This window comes from Eleutherodactylus coqui, chromosome 4 (assembly GCF_035609145.1).
Source record: "Eleutherodactylus coqui strain aEleCoq1 chromosome 4, aEleCoq1.hap1, whole genome shotgun sequence".
NCBI classification, from domain to species: domain Eukaryota; kingdom Metazoa; phylum Chordata; class Amphibia; order Anura; family Eleutherodactylidae; genus Eleutherodactylus; species Eleutherodactylus coqui.
The window spans coordinates 216848770-216865756 of NC_089840.1; the positions used below are offsets into that span (position 1 = coordinate 216848770).

The 16987-nt window shown below is 48.4% G+C and overlaps 1 pseudogene; it reads left to right on the forward strand.

Annotated features, from left to right (window-relative positions):
* The first annotated feature begins 61 nt into the window (after positions 1–61).
* Positions 62–15927, forward strand: LOC136626611 (nuclear pore complex protein Nup155 pseudogene; annotated as a pseudogene).
* Positions 15928–16987: the final 1060 nt, after the last annotated feature.

Sequence of the window (16987 nt, forward strand, 5' to 3'; positions counted from 1 at the left end):
CCGGCCACACGTGCACATCTCCAAAGGGGGTGTGTCTCCAACAACCAATCAGGTCGCTGGAATCGCTCACTGCTACTGAACTGCGGCTGAAATCCCAAATATGCCTCCCGGCTACTCTGTGTTGCAGTTCTGCAGGAAGAAGAGACAGGAGTCACGTGAGCTGTCAAACCCCGCTCGAGCTCCGCGGGTCACGTGTCCTCCCGCGCGCACCTGATGTCACAACAGACTGCACACGGCTCAACTGACAGTTGAGAGTCGCGCTCAACCCGTATGGACGACGCGATGGACGCAGCCAAGAAGAGGATCCAGCGCCTGCTGCACGAGGCCTCAGCCTACAGGGACTTGTCATCCGCCCTGGACCTTCGGGACAGCCCTGCTCTGTCAGGTAACTCCCCTGCTGATTACCCTCTGCAGGCCCCTCATCTGCTCGGTGTCGCCCCCACACTCCCGGTGGTCAGCGCTGTGCACACAGTGCCGCTTCCCCCGGAGATGTTAGATTATTTTAACCCTATGAAGAACACTCATTGCATGATGGGAGTGTTCCCTGAGATAAGCCAGGCTTGGCTGGCCATTAGCAGTGACCTCTTCCTGTGGGACTTCCGCACCGGCCGGAATGTCACTCGCTTTGGTGGCCTCAGGGACACAATAGTGTGTGCTGGACTGGTCAGACCTCAAGAAGGTGTCGTCCAGCCACAGACATCCCATCTGCTGATCATTGCCACTCCGGTCACACTTGTTGTATTAGGAGTGAGCTGTCTGCAGCCTGAAGATCCCCATGACAACCCTTCTGGGCAGATCCAGCTGCTAGAAGAGCCCTTGTATTCAGCCGCTGCAGAAGATACCTACGTATCTGTCGCCGGCACACACAATGGGCGCATCTTTCTGTCTGGTACATCCGGCTGCTTGTATGAAGTGGTCTACCGGGCTGAAGCCGGCTGGCTTAGCCCCAAGTGGCAGATTATTAACTGTACGCGGAGCGCGGCCGGCGTGCTGCTCGCCTCCTGGCTTCTAAGCAGCCATGACCCCGTCGTTCAGATCGCTGTGGATGACAGCCGAAACATCTTGTATACCCGCTCTGAGAGCGGCGTACTACAGGTCTATGACTTGGGTCCAGATGGCAGCGGAATAACCAAAAAGGCGTCAGTATTCCAGGACGCCATCGTATCCGCTGCTGTAGGGATCGCCAAGACAGCCGACCCGTCACTCTTCAGGCCCATCATTCAGATTGCTGTCATTGAAGATTCAGAATCTGTGAATTGTGACTTGGTGGCTATTACTGGCGCCGGCGTCCGCCTTTACTTTACATCCGCCCCGTCAAAGCGGCCCGCAGCTCAGCCCTGGCGATTGGATTTAGTCCATATTCGCCTACCGCCCGGATTTATAGACTCTGCCACCGTGGACAAGCCATCAAACGTCCATCAAGTGCTTTATAGCGATGGCGTTTTCCTTATGGCAGCTGCTGAAAACGCCGTCTATGACCAACTATGGTGCATCAACCATAACTGCGTCCCATTTCAGAACCAATTAATGGAAACACATGCCGTAAAACATCTGCGGGGTCATTCCTGTGTAATTGCGTCTGTCAAGGACTCTTCCATCCAACAACATATGGTTCCAGCCAAGACGTTTGTTGTGCTCTCCGCACATGGAAGCCATATCTTCTCTCTGGTCAGACCGGTGGAGCAGCTTCAGGATCCTCTCATCGACGCTTATGAAGATGAAGATGAGCAGAAGACTGAACAACTTTTTAAGGTGTATCACCCGGACCAGGCCTGTGCAGCTAGTTTACACCTTGCGTGTTCTACTGCTGCCTCCGATCAGAAGCTGTCTACCTGGGCTACTGAGGTATTTTTCAGATATGGAGGAATAGCGCAGGTGAAGAATAACTCTTCACTTCCCGCACCCAATAACACCAGGGCAAATAACACCATATCTGTTGGGTCACCCTTACCCACATGTAGCCAGATACCAAATAAACGCTTCCAGGGTTCAACTCAACAACATTTTTCTGGAGGACACAATGGGATTTACATCTATTTTACCAGCATTATTCACCTCATCTGGGATAAAGACCTCATAGTCGAAAGAACATGCAAGAATGACAACGGTGACTTCATAAAAATGGATAGTGGCATCTCCGGAGAACTTCTGCAATCAGCTCTACGAGACCTCAGAGACTTACAAGGATTTCTGGAGAGAAATTTTAATTTTGGAACGGGCACCCTCAGAGATCTAAAGTCTAAATATGAGAGCACGATCCCTCGTGGCAACAGGGCGACCACCGGCACAAGGCAGAAGCTGAAGAACAGTTCTGGAAAAGCCTTCAGTTTCCTAAAGCGTGATACCAACACCTGCCATCACCAAGAGGTACATGACGAGTGTCACACTGAGGCCCCGCTAACGGAGAAGACCTCCCTTCAAGGAATTCACCAGTTGGTGAAGAAGACCTGCCAAACCTTAGCGGTGTGGAACCAGTTCTGTGAGCCCCACTTTCACCAGGTAGTGTCTGGGCTTCGCAAGGAGTTGCAGAAGCAGCTGAAAAACATGACCTTTAAAGATCTAGTCATCCGAGGGAAGAAGCTGACCAAGACTCTCATCGCATCATTGATCGACTGCCATATCCGTCACAATGTAAATACGGATGAGGTGATCTCTTACCTGCAGCACATGTGCCCGATATTTTACAGCAGTGAAGATGCCATATTGTCCAAGGCTTATGTACTTATACAACGATCCCTTCAAGTCAACAACAAGTATGATAAAGAACAATTGCTGCGCGCGTCACTGCAGGAGTACCAGAAAGTATGTCACCTTCTTGACTTGGCTAGTGTTTGTGGCAAGTACAGACAGCAGTGTTTTTATGAGGGTGTAGTACAGCTGTGCCTTACATATGCTGGAAACAAGGATCCGCAAGGCCTTGGTTTGCGCTATCTGAAGAACGGTGAGCCCGAAGGCGATGAGTTGGGCTTACAAGCATTTGAAACCAAGATGCACAGCTACAAAATCATCATTGATTTACTGCAAGAGCTGGTCAACCAAAGGAAATCTGCTCCCCGAAGAGTAACCACAAAGCACGGCCCCTCTGGACTTCTTTTTCACCAGATACTGGAATTGCTTCCGCGCTCTGCAGATGAATTCTTCCATATTGTGTTATTCAACTGGCTCATCAAGGTTGATCTCACAGACGTCCTGCTGGAGCTGAAGTCACCTTTTCTGGAGTCTCATTTGGTGCGCATGTCCAACCATGAGGACAACGAAGTGCGCTACATGAATTTATTGTTCTGTTACTACCAGAAGAAGGGAAGTCCCATCAAAGCTGCCAGGGTGATGGCCAAACTAGCGGACTACGAGAGCCCCAACATCTCTCTGAAAGGAAGGATTGAATACTTATCTAGAGCCATCTTGTGTGCCAGAACCACCAATGGCCAGTATGGACGTGCTGAAGATTCAGAACTCATACATGAGCTGGAAGACTTAATGGATGTCGCTAAAGTACAGCTTGAAATCCAGAAAGTGCTACTCAGGAAATACTCCCAACATCCTCCAGCACAGACTTCTGCGGCGCAGCTTGATTCACAGGTAATGGACCTTACAGTTCTGTATGAGAAATTTGCAGACCCATTCCAGCTTTCAGAGTGCAAGCTTGCAATCCTTAGATGTGCTTCTTTTTCTAATGCTTTCTTGGTGCAGCAGATATGGAAGGAAATCATACAAACAGAGTTGAAGGACAGCGTAGAGATGGATGCTGCCGACAGGATGCAACTGCTGAACCTGAAGTTGGTCTCACTGGGCAAGATCTATGCCAGCACTCCCATGTATCTTCCTCTTCAGTTTTTGGCTCAGTACCTGGAACAACAAGTCTGCTCCTTGGATTGGCCGGCAGACTTTGGGTTAAAGACAATATTGGAGATGAATGTGCCGTTTCCCACGTGATTTCAGAATTGGAAATCCCTTCTGGACGGAGGTGAAGAAGCCTTTCCTTCTGCCGCAATGTATTCATGGGCTGCTCCCCGCATATGGAAATGACCATAATATCGTCCAGAGCCTTGACAGACAGCAATTTAACACAACCTGTGTTCCAATGCATCAGATCACACGGGCGTATTTCCAAGCCAATATAGCTCCGGGCGTTTTTACATTGGGCCCAAAAGATAGTCCAAGAACATCGGCCGCTGCATGGGCTCCTATGCTTAGCTCCGCCCCTTCCATTGCACAGTATCAGCGGGGAGGAACAAGAGGTAAGCCTGCGATTGGAAGGGAGGGGAATGGAGAAGTTGAGAAAACATCAATCTATTTTACCACCTTTTCTCAACAACCACTCATTCCACATTCCCCATTGGCTTATCAGTTCCGCCGACATTCTCCATGCTCCACATCTTACTCTACTGCTAGAAATATTGGGCATCTTGTCTTGCTGCATAGATAACATCGATCTGCCGTACCAACTTTCAAAATGTTGATCCAGGGATTATTCTGACTGCCATTATGGAGTCAGGAAGGAATTTTTTCCCCCAATGGGCTAAATTGGCTTCTGCCTCATTGGGGGTTTTTTGCCTTCCTCTGGATTAACAAGATAAGGTGGTACAGCAGAATGATGGTATTCATGCATCAGGACATGTGCCTCATTTAGAGCAGTAGAGAAAGATTTTAATCATGGGGACTGTGGACTTAAATGAGAAGTAAAGGAAAATTGTGTAGAAGTTGAGAAAACATCAATCTAATTTACTACCTTTTCTCAACAACCACTCATTCCACATTCCCCATTGGCTTATCAGTTCCGCCGACATTCTCCATGCTCCACATCTTACGCTACTGCTAGAAATATTGGGCATCTTGTCTTGCTGCATAGATAACATCGATCTGCCGTACCAACTTTCAAAATGTTGATCCAGGGATTATTCTGACTGCCATTATGGAGTCAGGAAGGAATTTTTTCCCCCAATGGGCTAAATTGGCTTCTGCCTCATTGGGGGTTTTTTGCCTTCCTCTGGATTAACAAGATAAGGTGGTACAGCAGAATGATGGTATTCATGCATCAGGACAACATGCGCCACATTTAGAGCAGTAGAGAAAGATTTTAATCATGGGGACTGTGGACTTAAACGACAAGCCGAGGGAAATTGTGTAGAAGTGGAAAAAACATCAATCTATTTTACCACCTTTTGTCCACTTCCACTAATTCCACATTCCCCATTGGCTTATCAGTTCAGCCGCCATGATCCATGCTCCACATCTTACTCTACTGCTTGAAATATTGGGCATCTTGTCCTCCTGCATAGATAACATCAATCTGCTATACCAACTTTCAAAATGTTGATCCAGGGATTATTCTGACTGCCATTATGGAGTCGGGAAGGAATTTTTCCCCCCAATGGGCTAAATTGGCTTCTGCCTCATTGGGGGTTTTTTGCCTTCCTCTGGATTAACAAGATACGGTGGTACAGCAGAATGATGGTATTCATGCATCAGGACAACATGTGCCTCATTTAGAGCAGTAGAGAAAGATTTTAATCATGGGGACTGTGGACTTAAATGAGAAGTAAAGGAAAATTGTGTAGAAGTTGAGAAAACATCAATCTAATTTACTACCTTTTCTCAACAACCACTCATTCCACATTCCCCATTGGCTTATCAGTTCCGCCGACATTCTCCATGATCCACATCTTACTCTACTGCTAGAAATATTGGGCATCTTGTCTTGCTGCATAGATAACATCGATCTGCCGTACCAACTTTCAAAATGTTGATCCAGGGATTTTTCTGACTGCCATTATGGAGTCAGGAAGGAATTTTTTCCCCCAATGGGCTAAATTGGCTTCTGCCTCATTGGGGGTTTTTTGCCTTCCTCTGGATCAACAAGATAAGGTGGTACAGCAGAATGATGGTATTTATGCATCAGGACAACATGTGCCTCATTTAGAGCAGTAGAGAAAGATTTTAATCATGGGGACTGTGGACTTAAATGATAAGCCAAGGGAGAATGTGTAGAAGTTGGGAAAACATCAATCTATTTTACCACCTTTTCTCCACAACCACTAATTCCACATTCTACATCGGCTTATCAGTTCAGCTGACATTCTCCATGCTCCACATCTTACTCTACTGCTAGAAATATTGGGCATCTTGTCCTCCTGCATAGATAACATCGATCTGCTATACCAACTTTCAAAATGTTGATCCAGGGATTATTCTGACTGCCATTATGGAGTCAGGAAGGAATTTTTCCCCCCAATGGGCTAAATTGGCTTCTGCCTCATTGGGGTTTTTTTGCCTTCCTCTGGATTAACATGATAAGGTGGTACAGCAGAATGATGGTATTTATGCATCAGGACAACATGTGCCACATTTAGAGCAGTAGAGAATGATTTTGAGCATATAGAACATGGACTTAAATGACAAGCCGAGGGAGAATGTAGAATGTGTGGAAAGTGACAAAAGGTGGTTCAGCACATTGATGTTTTCTATACAGCAGGAGAAGATGCCCCATGTTGGGAGCAGAAGGGAAAGATATTGACCGTGGAGAATGTGGGCCTAATTGATAAGTCGATGGAGAATGTGTAGAAGTTGAGAAAACATCAATCTAATTTACTACCTTTTCTCAACAACCACTCATTCCACATTCCCCATTGGCTTATCAGTTCAGCTGACATTCTCCATGCTTCAACTCTTACTCTACTGCTAGAAATATTGGGCATCTTGTCTTGCTGCATACATAACATCGATCTGCTGTACCAACTTTCAAACTGTTGATCCAGGGATTATTCTGACTGTCATTATGGAGTCGGGAAGGAATTTTTTCCTCCAATGGGCTAAATTGGCTTCTGCTTCATTGGGGGTTTTTTGCCTTCCTCTGGATCAACAGGGGGGGGGGGGGGAACAGGCTCAACTAGATGGACATTGTCTCTCTTCAGCCTGTGTTATTATGTATTTGTGGGCAGCATGGTGTCTTAGAGATTATCACTGCTGCCTTGTAGGGCCATAATTAAAAGGGGTTGTCCATTTGCAAATGATTGATAGCCTATCTTTAGAATAGGCCATCGCTAGCATATCCGCCAGGGTGTATTCACAGACATAGGTTAATGTAGTCAAGCACTCAGCTGATTTCTGCAGAAAGAAGACAGCTCTATTCCCAGGGCAGTTTTCAAAGGGAATTTGGACTGCACCACAAAGCAAGGCCGCTACAATGCGAAAGGAGCTATATGCTTCCTACAGAAATCAGCTCAGTGTACAATCACCCTGGCCTGGTAAACAGCTAATTGGTGAGGGTATTGTGTGATGGATCCACATCACTCTACTATTGATGACCTAAACTGATGATAGGCCACCAAAAGTTTACAACTAAACAACCCCTAGAAATTTGGCTATGGCAACATCTGCTGTGCATGGAGCTTGTTTTCCGTGTGTTTGCCTGGTTTTTTTTTGTTGTTTTTTTTTAGGATAGGGAACTCGCAAGGTAATGAGGACCCTTGACGTGGGTTGCGAGCTTACATATCTTGGCCAAAAGCGGTGGAAACGAACACCTCTGTATTGCATTCTACTTTGTCCATACACTTTGATTTTATATTGGCATAGCGTGGTGTTAGTACGTTTGGTGCACTTGGGGTGTTGGAGTATCTGCCAGGTCATATATTCATGCCACTGCATTGTCAGTACATGACTTTGTTTTACTGGCAGACCATACCCAGTGCATATATAAACACACTGAGCAGTCACTGGCATCTCCTCAATATATTATTTATTGTTCATTTGGATCCACACAATGAAGAATAAGTTTTCAGTGATGAAAAAACGTGCACAAACACGGCCATGTGAAGAAGCCCTAAGACCTGGATAAGTTAACACAATGGTGGAACTTGACATGTTTGCGTATTTTGGCCAAGATATAAACCAATACCTCATGTTATTTAATGAAGGAAGATAGAACAATTACGAGATTGATATTTTCTTTATTTAAATGAGTAAAAAGGTTATGAGTTCATGGGTAAAATGAAAAGAGGAGCTTCTACATGAAGGTATTGTGAGGTGCAGATGGGTTCACATGGCAGCCCAGAATCAAGGGAAGGTTCCTGGGTCTGCCATGTATTGCAGTCTATTAAGCTCTGTCACAGTCAGCTCTCAATAAAGCATCGTTAATAATACTATATGCTACTGTAGAAGTGACCAAACTGTTGCAAGGTCAAATCACCAATGGGGACCAAAAAAATTAAGATTATTAATTAAAAAAAAAAATATTTCAAAAATAAAATCTATTTAAATAAAAAAAAAACCTTAAAGGGGTTGTCTGGCCAAGACAAGTGTATGTATGCACTTCTGTATGGCAATTACAAAGCACTTTGTAATATACATTGTGCTTTGTTAATGAGCCATACAGAAGATATATACTTACAGGAGTGCCCCCTTCTTGTGTTGACGGTCCTGTTGTCCCTGGTTCCGACAAATTTCTTTCTTCTGTCTTCTCCTCTAGTCGAACTGTGGACTCGCGTCCCGTTTGTTTGCACATGCGCAGTAGCGCTCCTTGGGCTGTGAGTGCGTGCCTGTGTCTTCGCGCATGCTGTCTCGGGTACGCGCGGCAGTTCGCAGTGAGGGTCCGCCGGTCTCAGCTGGAGGGTAAGTATTATTACTAGGGGCGGGGGCTGTGTCGGTGTGGGGTCTGTCACCATAACTTGTCACACAGGGGGGTGGGCTGTCACCATAACTTGTCGCACGGGGGAAAGTGGGTGGTGGGATGGGGGGCTGTCACAATTACTTGTTGCACAGGGGGTGTGTAGGGGGAGGTGGGCTGTCACCATTACTTGTCGTTTCGGGGGTGGGGGTGTCACCATTACCCGTCGCACGGGGGTTGGGTGGGGGAAAGGGGTCTGTCACCATTACTTGTTACATGGGGGGGATGTCACCATTTCTTGTCGCATGGGGCGTGGGTGAGTGTGGGGAGGGGGGCTGTCACTATTACTTGTCACACGGGGGAGGGGGGCCTGTTACCCTAACTTGTCGCACGGGGTGTGGGGAGGGAGGGCTGTTACTATTACTTGTCGCACAGGGGGTGGGGGGACTTTCACATAAACTTGTCGCACGGGGGAGGGGGGCCTGTTACCCTAACTTGTCGCACGGGGTGTGGGTAGGGAGGGCTGTTACCATTACTTGTTGCACAGGGGCGGGTTGGTGGCCGTAGGGGGGGCTGTTGCTATAACTTGTTGTGCCGAGGGCGGGGTGGTCGCTGTCGGGCTGTCACTGTTCGGTTCGGGTGCGGTACTGGGACAGGTTTGTAATTGCCCAAGCAGTGATAGTAATCCCCAATAATTGCTACAGCAGTGATGATCACTTGGTGTCATTATCACTGCTGGGTAATTACTGTGTGTCACAATTACTGCTGGAGCAATTATTAAGGGGTAACTGTCCCAGCAGTGATAGTGATCCCCAATGATTGCCCCAGCAGTGATAGTGAAGCCCCATATTATTACTGCTGGGGCAATTATTGGGGGTCACTATCACTTCTGGGGCAATTATTGGGGGTCACTATTATTGCTAGGGCAGTTGCCCCAGCAAAAATAGTGACTCCCCTAGCAGTGATAGTGACCCCCAATAATTGCCCCAGCAGTGAGTGACCCCTCAATAATTGTCCCAGCAGTGCTAATTACTGGGGGTCACTATCACTTCTGCAATTATTGGGGGGCACTGTTACCGCTGGGGCAATTATTGGGGGGCACTATTAGTGCTGAGGTAATTGCTGGGGGTCACTATTAGTGCTGGAGCAACTATTGGGGGTCACTATTACCGCTGGGGCAATTATTGAGGGTTACTATTACTGCTGGAGCAACTATTGGGGAAGCACTGATGCTGCTGCGGCTGCTATTGTCGGGGCAGTGATGTTGCTGAGGCTAATATGGAGGGAGCGCTGATGCTGCTGTGGCTATTATGGAGTGTTTCACTATGCTATGTGGGGGCACTATGTTAGTTGGGGGCACACTGCACGATCACCATGTTGGGGCACTGTGGGGGGGGGGGGCACTGGTAGCACCATGTGGGGGCACTATGTGGGAGCACTATGGGGGCTCTATGTTATGTGGAGGCACTAGGTGAAGTCACTGTGGTAGCACCATGTGGGAGCACAATAAGAGTTGTGAGGGGTAGTATTACTGGCGCTGCCAATGACTGACCCAGCCAGCCTCCCATCCAGTGTAATCCTGCCTGTGCAGGGATGGGAGGAGGTGAGCAGTGACTATTGTGAATGTTGGGTGCTGTGTTATCTATATATAGGTGTCTCCTCTCAGTGTAATCCTGCCTGTGCAGGGAGGTGAGCACTGTGGGGATACTATGTTATGTGGGGGTGCACTGTGGGGGTACACTGTGGGAGCACTATGTGGGAGCAATATGGCAGCACTATGATATGTGGGCAGGCTCTATGGGAGCACCATGTGGCGGCACTGTATGGACGGGCACTATATAGGTGCACCATGTAGAGGCACTGTGGGGGCACTATGTAGGTTCACCATGTGGGGGCCCTGTGGGTACGCCGTGTGGGGGCACTACGTGGGAGCACCATGTTATGTGGGGGCACTGTGGTAGCACCATGTGGGAACACTATGTGGGAGCGCAATGGGGCTCCATGTTATGTGGGGGCGCACTATGCGGGAGCAGTATAGGGGTACTATGTTATGTGGGGGGTGCATTATGGGGGTACTATTTGGGAGCACCTCAGTGTAATCCTACCTGTGCAGGGAGGGGAGGAGGTGAGCTGTGAATATTGTAAATGGTAGGTCCTGTGTTATCTATATATAGGTGTTCACGCTTAGTGTAATCCTGCCTGTGCAGGGAGGGGAGCTGTGATTATTGTGAATAGTGGGTCTTGTGTTATCTATATCTAGATGTCAGCTCTCAGTGTAATCCTGTCTGTGCAGGGAGGAGAGGAGGTGAGCTGTGAATATTGTAAATGGTAGGTCCTGTGTTATCTATATATAGGTGTTCACGCTTAGTGTAATCCTGCCTGTGCAGGGAGGGGAGCTGTGATTATTGTGAATAGTGGGTCTTGTGTTATCTATATCTAGATGTCAGCTCTCAGTGTAATCCTGTCTGTGCAGGGAGGAGAGGAGGTGAGCTGTGATTATTGTGAATGGTGGCTCCTGTCTTATCTATATATAGATGTCACCTCTCAGTGTAATCCTGTCTGTGCAGGGATGGCAGGAGGTGAGCTGTGACTATTGTGAATGGTGCCTCCTGTGTTTTTTACATATGGGTGTCTCCTCTCAGTGTAATCCTGTCTGTGCAGTGATGGGAGGAGGTGAGCAGTGACTATTGTGAATGTTGGGTCCTGTTTTATCTATATATAGGTGTCTCCTCTCAGTGTAATCCTGCCTGTGCAGGGAGGCGCGCACTGTGGGGGCACTATGTTATGTGGGGGCGCACTGTGCGAACAGCATGGGGGCACCGTGTTGTGCACCATGTGGGGGCACCATATAGGGGCACTGTGTGGGGGCACTATAAAGGTGCACCTTGTAGGGGCACTGTGTGTGCACCATGTGGGGGCACTGTGCAGGTGCACCTTGTGGGGCCACTATCTAAGTGCACCATGGGGGGCACTAACTAGGTGCACCATGTGGTGGCACTGTGGGTACACCTTGTAGGAGCACTGTGGGGGCACTATGTAGGTGCATCGTGGGGGCCACTGTGTGTTTGTGTGGGCCACTGTGGGAATACTCTCACTTTTAAATAGTTTCAATGGGAGAGCATTGCGATCTCCTGCTCCTGCTGGTGACAACTGTAGCAGGAGATTCCTTCATCTCCCCAGCATGTCTCCATATCACTGGACACTGTGACAATGATGTGACAATGATGTGATAATGATGTGACAATGATGTCACAGTGTTCAGTGATGAGGGGACATGCCGGGGAGTTGAAGGAATCTCCTGTCAGAGCTATCACCAGCAGTGGTAAGTGATCGCAATGCTCTCCCATTGAGGGCGGACACCCACTGGTGACATTTTCTATCTTGCGCTGCGAGAGCAAGTGAAAACGCTTGCCTCACAGCGCAAGAAAGAAGCCGCAATGAAACTGGGATATCGCCAGTCTTTTCAATGGGGCAAGCGGCAGCTACGCTAGCCCCATTAAAAAGATAAGGAGAATACCGTGGACTTCTGCCACAGCTGTGGCAGAAGTGCAGCATGCTATCCCATTGCTTTCAAGGGGATCGGCGCTGCTGCCGGTCCAATTGAAAGCAGTGGTTTTTGGCAAACCCTGCAGCATGATTTTCGGGGAAGGGCTTGAAATATAAGCCCTTCCTTCCCTGAAAATCATCAATAAGTGGTAAAAAAATGTAAAAAAAAAAAAAAAGTACTCACCTATCCGCCGCTCACACGCGTCCTCCGGCTGGCTCCCCAACACTGCTATCCAGCACTTTCAGCAGGCGGGGATTTAAAAATCCCTGCCTCCTGAAAGGGCTGTGCTGCTTGGCTGAGCGATTAGCCAATAGCAGCTAGTGCTTAGCTATTGGCTGAGCGCTCAGCCAATTACAAATAGTGCTTAGCTATTCATTCATGAATAGCACTATCCTAGCTATTCATGAATGAATAGCTAAGAACTATCTGTAATTGGCTGAGCGCTCAGCCAATAGCAGTGTCGGGGAGCCAGCTGGAGGACGCGTGTGAGCAGCGGATAGGTGAGTACTTTTTAAAAAAAAAAATTTACCACTTATTGATGATTTTCAGGGAAGGGCTTATATTTCAAGCCCTTCCCCGAAAATCATGCTGCAGGGTTTTCCAAAAACCACTGCTTTTAATGGGATCGGCAGCAACGCCGATCCCATTTAAAGCAATGGGATAGCATGCTGCACTTCTGCCACAGCTGTCACAGCTGTGGCAGAGGATTCCTTCATCCCCGCCGTACCCGGGGCTGCCGCTGGCCGCATTGAAAAGACAGGCAATGTCCCGCGCGGCTGCCGGCCCCGTTGAAAGCAGTAAAGGGATTCCCCGCAGGGGTACGTGGCTGTTTTCACATGAAACGCCGTGCATCCAGGAGACTCACATGGATGGAGAGAGCGATATCAGGCCGTCACTCACAGCTTGATATTGCTTTTCCCATCACAGCACGCGCCTCTCTTAATGACGCCAGTCTTTCAGTCATGTGACCGGCGTCGTCAGGAGCGCGCACGCTCAAGAGGAGAGAGAGCAGCGCATCATGGGAAGTACCCTGGTGGCGCCATCTTTAGGTCAGCTTTACAAGGAGAAGATAAGGAATAAAAAGGTTAGCAGAATATCGTTTTTATGTGTAATGCTGCATAGTATGATCCTTTTAATCTACAGGGCATTAACCTCTTGAGTGGCGGGTTTCCTACCACCCTGTCGTGCCCACCAGGGCAGATTTTTTAAAATGCTCTAATCATTGAATTTCAACTAATTTTGCAGCTGCGTCTCAAGAGCCATAACTTTTTCATTTTTCCATTGACATGGCCATATAAGGGCTTGTTTTTTGCGGGACAAGTTGTGATTTTTTAAACAGGGGGGAGGAAAAAAAGAAAAAAAGGGGCCATGTCATTAAGGGGTTAAATAATGCATTAACTTCCTTCTCTGGGTCATTATGACACATGGATACCACATGTGTGATTGTATTTTTGATTTTTTACAAAGTAAAGGGAGACAAGTGCTTTTATAATTTTTTAAATAATTTTTAACCTTTTTTATTTTTATTTTTTTAAATTTTTTTTTTTGTCCCTTTAGGGGACTTCCACAGGGACCCATCAGGACCCCTGATCACATTCTGGGGGGCCGATGGTAATAGCCCTTTACATGATGCAGTGACAGCCCTTTACATGCTGCAGTCACATAGACTGCAGCATGTAAAGGGTTAACACAGCAGAGATCGGAGGTTTTCTATGATCTCTGCTGTAAGAGCTAGTACCTAGCTGTCCTCTCACAGCCAAGCGCTAGCTCTCCCTGCCACAGAGACCATCGGCTTGCTTCTGACAAGCCGATGGTCTCTATGGCAACCTGTAAACAAAGCAGGAGATTGTTGACAGGACTGTCACAGTGTTCAGTGATGAGGGGGCTGCAGCTGGGACGAAAGAATCCTGTCACTGCTATCCGATTACTTTCAATGGGGCCAGCGCTGCTGCCACCCCGTTGAAAGCAATGGGATGAAGGCAACCCCTGCAGTGATGATGTTCAGAAGGGGTGCTAGACATATAAGCCCTACCCTGAAAATCATCCCTAGCTGTGAAAAAAGAAAAAAAAATGTTCCCCCCCTTCCTGAACCGCTATTCGGCTCTTCTCCCCATCCCTATCAGTCTGCATCTGTATCTGGGGGTCGGGGATTGAAAAGTCCTTGCCTCCTGAAAGCGCAGCCTCTGATTAGCTGAGCGCTGTGTCCAATCAGAGTGAGCGATCAGCTATTCATTGAATGACAGCTGAGCGCTGCCTCTGATTGGTCAGAGAACTCAGCCAATCAGAGGCAGTAGTCAGCCATTCATTAAATTCGTCTGAATGAGCCCCAGACCATGTGATTTGTAGCAGTGCTGCCGTGCGCTACCGACTGCTGGCAACGTGCTCACACTTTTTAATTGAGAGGTAGAGGTGGCGGAGGAGAAGGAGGGAGGGGTTTTGGAGGAGGTGAGATAATACGCCGCAGATACCAGCACCAAGGTAGGACCCGCTATTCTTGGTGTGAGTAGCACGTGAGGGGTCCCATGCTCTGACTCTGTCCCAGCCTCCACCAAATTCAACCAATGTGCCGACAGGGAGATATTGTGTCTCTGCCCGCCAGTACTTGTCCACGTGTCCATTGTTAAGTGGATCTTCCCTGTAACCACATAGGTGATGAAACGGTTTATGTTGCGTGAGACGTGCTGGTGTAGGGCAGGGACAGTACTCCGGGAAAAATAGTGGCAACTGGGGACCGAGTACCGAGGGACAGCTGCCGCCATCATGTTGCGGAAAGCCTCCATTTGTAATAGCCTGTATGTCAGCATCTCCAGGCTGAGTAGTTTAGCGATATGCACGTTTAAAGATTGTGCTTGCGGGTTGGTGGCCGTGTATTTCCGCTTTTGTTCCAACGATTGGGTTAGCGACAGTGGAACGCTGTGCTGGGACACATTGGTAGAGGCAGTGGAGGACCGTAGAGGTGAGGGTGTGGGTGTAGGCTGGGAGGCGCTCGTGCCTGCATCCTGGGAGGGGGAATGTACCTCTGTTCCAGGTTGTGACACGGGGGAAGAGGCAGTGGTGTGACCCGCAGGCGGTGAATGGCTTTCGTTCCACCTCATGGGGTGCTTAGCCATCATATGCCTGTGCATGCTGGTGGTGGTGAAGCTGGTAGTGGTGGCTCTCCGGCTGATCTTGGTGCGGCACAAGTTGCACAACACTGTTTGTCGGTCTTCCGTGTTCTCACTAATAAACCACCAGACCTTCGAACACCTAGCCCTCTGCACGGAGGCTTGCTGCGAGGGATTGCTGTGGGAAACAGTTGGTGGACTATTTGCTCTGGCCCTGCTTCTCCCCCTGGCCACCCCACTGCCTCTTCCAACCTGTTCTGTTGCAGCACTTGCCTCCCCCTCTGAAGCCCTATCTTCAGGAAGCTTTGCAAGCCAGGTGGGGTCAGTCACCTCATCGTCCACCAGCTCTTCCTCTGACTCCTCAGTCTGCTCCTCCCTTAGACTTACTACCCTAACAACCACCTCGCTGACAGACAACTGTGTCTCATCCTCATCATCCACGAATAGATCTTGAGAAAGTAATTCGAAGTCCCCACCCTCATCACCCTGAGTCTATGAAAGTTCCACATTTTCGGCATCGGTCATGGAAAACTCCTCACGTGGCTGTTGAACCATTTTTTTACACTCAGGGCAGGGACCCGAGAAGAGTTCTTGGGTGTATGCCTGTTCATCATAATCTCTCCTTTTCCTAGAGTGACCAGGCTGGGCGGAAGAAGGAGCAGCCTGAGGATTGAGAGATGCATTCCCTTGGGTGGCGTGAGTGGACTGCGTGGAAGACTGGGTATTGGATAAAGTAGTGGAGGTGTTATCCGCTATCCACGTCAGCAGCTGATTGCACTGCTGTGCTTGCTTTTAATAATGAATGGTCTACCACGCGGACCTGCAAAATGTGACATGAAGCTGGGGAGTGGAGATACGCGGTGCTCTACTAATCTCTCTGCAGCAGGGCACTGTTTCACCCTGCCAAGGACCTCGGTCTCTGCCCACACGCTCATTGGGAGGCCCACGTCCTCGGCCTCGACCCTTACCCCTATTCTTCATCATGAAGGATAAAGCATAGAGCAGGGCCAGAAAAAATTTCACCAGTGGATACCGCTGATCCCTGGGGCTAATTCACCGTCTACAGAGACTGGTAGATTTGAGAGACTCTGATCAGGGCCAGAATAAATTTAACCAGTGTATAACGCTGAGACCTAGGCCTAAATCACCGCCCACAGAGACTGGTAGATTTGAGAGACTCTGAGCAAGGCCAGAAAAAATTAACCCACTGTATAGCGATGAGAACTATGGCTAATTCACCGCACAGAGAAAATGGTCGCTTTTATAGACTCTGAGCAAGGCCAGAAAAAATTAACCCACTGTATAGTGATGAAAACTACGGCTAATTCACCGCACAGAGAAAATGGTCGCTTTTATAGACTCTGAGCAAGGCCAGAAAAAATTAACCCACTGTATAGTGATGAAAACTACGGCTAATTCACCGCACAGAGAAAATGGTCGCTTTTATAGACTCTGAGCAAGGCCAGAAAAAATTAAAGGGGTGGTCTCGCGAAACAAAGTGGGGTTATACACTTCCGTATGGCCATATTAATGCACTTTGTAATATACATCGTGCATTAATTATGAGCCATACAGAAGTTATTCACTTACCTGCTCCGTTGCTAGCGTACTCATCTCCATGGTTCCGTCTAAATTCGCTGGCGGCTTGCTTTTTTAGACGCGCTTGCGCAGTCCGGTCTTCTCCTTTCAGCACGAGCCGCTTCAGTGTGCTCCCCGCTACAGCTCTTCTGCGCA